Source organism: Galendromus occidentalis, unplaced genomic scaffold (genome assembly GCF_000255335.2).
Source record: "Galendromus occidentalis unplaced genomic scaffold, Mocc_1.1 scf7180000076384, whole genome shotgun sequence".
In the NCBI taxonomy this organism is placed as follows: domain Eukaryota; kingdom Metazoa; phylum Arthropoda; class Arachnida; order Mesostigmata; family Phytoseiidae; genus Galendromus; species Galendromus occidentalis.
The window spans coordinates 1-3,219 of NW_003804373.1; positions in this window are offsets into that span (position 1 = coordinate 1).

Consider the following 3,219-nt stretch of genomic DNA (forward strand, 5'->3'; position numbering starts at 1 on the left):
GTTCTCCAATCCTTATATCCTCCACGAGGAAGTGTGGCACTCGGTCACGTACCGGTTGCCGTCCGAATTGCGGGTTGCCAAGCGGAAAACGACGCCGCACTCGGTGCAGATATCGGACCGTATATCCGATTGAAGTTTGTCGGTTGAGTAATAAGTAGATTTTGATGTCATTCGTCAACATTTCTGAGTTTAGAAAATTTGCCGAAGTCTTCGAAGGTTGCTACCGACCGAATCCCGTTCCCGCAGTTGAGTTCGTCGATCTCGTTTTCCTCAAACTAAAAAAGCGTCTTTTGAACAACGGCCTGAGGAAATCTCGTGATACCCTTCGTCGACCGGAGAGTAGTATCGAAAATCTTTCGCAGATCTTCGAACTCACGGAACTACGTGTTCCGTGTTCACGTAGTTCTACGCCCACAAACCACCTGAGTCCCTGACTCGGGAACCCCGGGATTTTTCTCTGATTTGGGACACCTAGCTGAGCGACGGATCGGACGGCGACTGGTATCATCAAAACACTGAAGACAACAAAAGGTTGTGATAAATACGGGTAGGGAGATGTTGTTATAGAAAATCGAAAGAGTTCACTGTCGCAAGCGCTCGATGCAGCGTGATCGTGAGAATCCGCGCTGATCCCATCTCTAAAGAAACGATACCACCTGACTATCCAACACAAGAATAAATATGAGTATTATTGCGGTTCTTGTCAGAAGCGTCCCTTTTGTACACCTTTATCAAGTGTTTGGGTTTTCTAGATTTCCCGATATGTTTCTCTATGGTGCGATGTCCCCACAGGATGAGGAATGACGACTCGTTCATTTGGGAGCGGTGACCCGTCGCGGGTAAGGACAATTCCACCCCATAGTTGGTTGACTCTTCCATGACAGAATGATGCATTGGATGTCAATCTGAGAGTCAATTCATGAGCGAACGAATGGAGTTAGATCAAATCCCGGGTTTATCACCTGTTCTTTGATTCTTTCCCGTCCGTTCGCCTCCTTATTCAGTTCGCTGACCTTCCAGAGGGAGGCTTTCTCCAGCTGACTGACTGAGTTTTGCCTATCATGAGTCTATCTACCTATCTATCTACCTCTCTCTCTGTCCCTCTCTCGAATCTCATCCTTCCTTCCGTGAGTCTTTGTCCGTCCGTCCGTCGGTCCATTCATTCATGCATCCAAGGATCGATGATTGTGTAGCTCATGAACTCAATGATCACGTCAACTCGCCCACTCGTTAAAGGAATCCCGTGCTAATTATGTTTACAAGATCTCCATAGGAGGCACCATTGATCGCAGTTCAATTCACCGTCAAGGAACAAATGATTTCGCTAGGGCACTTCGAGCATCCACGTTATGCTGTATACCTCACGTGGATTGCTTCCGGCAAACACAGCGGTGCCGGCGAGGCTAGCCGAAACGGCTCTCGGCTCGTATCTCGGGAACGGCTGAAGGGGATTCCATCCCCTCGATTCCAACTTCAGTCTTTTCATCCGGAATTCGTATTTGAATCTCCCTTCCGTTCTCGGGTGCCGGGGGGAATCACGTCCTGAAAAGCCGCTGAGAGCTGACGCACGATGCGGTCCGGAACGCCGAAGCCCCCCTTGCCGCGCCTCAAGGCGAGCGGATCCTCATGATTTGAGGGTATATAGTATCCAACTCTCGAGCGTTCTCAGAGCTATCAGCGCCAGCATCTCTCGAGGTCCCGAGACAGATCACAGAGTAATCATGGGGAAGGTCTTGATTCGAAGCTAGCGAGGAGATCGCAGTCCCTTTCTGGCTACGATTCCAGCAGCTCACAAATCTTATATCTCAACTTCCAAGGGAAATCAAAGATTACTTGCTGATATCCGAGCTTTATAGGAATCAAATCCGAAACCCGGTATCGCGGAGCCATGACTCCCAATGAGTCATGAAGACAGAAAGGAAAATCATGGAACGAATTCCCTTGGGTCGATTGACGTGTACTTTCTCGAGATTCCTTCGAGTGAGTGACTGTACAACGGCGTCCCATGCCTTGCTCCAAGATCGAATATCCGAGAATTTCGCTGTGCCAATTCCAAATCGTCCTGCATCTTCGAGGAAGCGCAAACGAGCAGCGCGATTGGCCGCGCGCCAAACACAATTGTCATCATTCTTCCATCAGAGGCATAGATTGACGACATCAACTCAAGGAGCGGATCTTCATCACGACCCGTCGGTTCGCTTGGCTGTGCCTGGCGCCGGAAATTCTGAGCATAGGCGATCCGGGAGATCAGAAATTCGAAGAATGAATTGGGTGAAACCGGCCCCAAAAACTTGGAGGCGCCACTATAACCATTCGTGGGCTTGAATCCGCCAGGCTCTGAGGGGACTGGGGAAAGCAGTTGATTCTATCGGAATCCTTCCCGGCAGAGTCAAGATCTCGGGTCAAAGAGATTCCGAGAATCGAGTAGTGTCGCCTATTCCTCGGCGAGTCGCAATCTGACGAGCTGATTCGTTTTGAGTCGATCGAGACGTGACCCGAATCCGATCGCTGAGGAGATCTACGACCACTGCTCTTCGTGAGAGCTCTCAAATGAGCTCCTAAATTCGAGTCCAGCGGGTTAATGTACGGCTGGAGTGATTCGCTGCTCTGAGCGAACTCCTAGGTCCTAGATAGACCGGCGGAGGGGTAAGCGGAAACGTATGCTCGGCCCATCGGAGGGCAAAGAAAGCGACTATCCGATCGGGAAAGCTGTGAGCAGGTTTCCATCGCCGCCGTCGCATACCTCTTTTCGAAGTCTGCAACTCTACCTCAGGTGACTACTTTCTCGCCCCATGAGCGTGAGGGCGGAGCGCCGCGGTTTCGATTGTGGGTCTGTAGACTGCCCCTCCAAGGTTTTCCTTCCGAAATATTGAGTGAGGACGCGGTGACCAATCTCGGCTAGAGCTTCACCCTCGCTCCGGAATCATATCTGATGTGCGTCGACTCGTGATGAAAGTCGAATCGAAAGAGCCAAGGACTCACCAGCTGCGGATAGTGGAGGCACCTCCCTCGCTGAACCCCTGGAAGCATTAACTGGCAGGTTTTCTGACGACAGAGTCACGATTCAGTCCGCAGCAAGTCCCCTCGTCGCTTCAAGTTCGTTTCTCGGCGGATTGCCCCCGCCGGTTCCCGCAGCGGCGACATCGAGCAACAATATTTACCATTGCCACTTATTCTCTTTCCAGAAAAGTGAGGACTTTCCCGAAGCTTTGACACTGT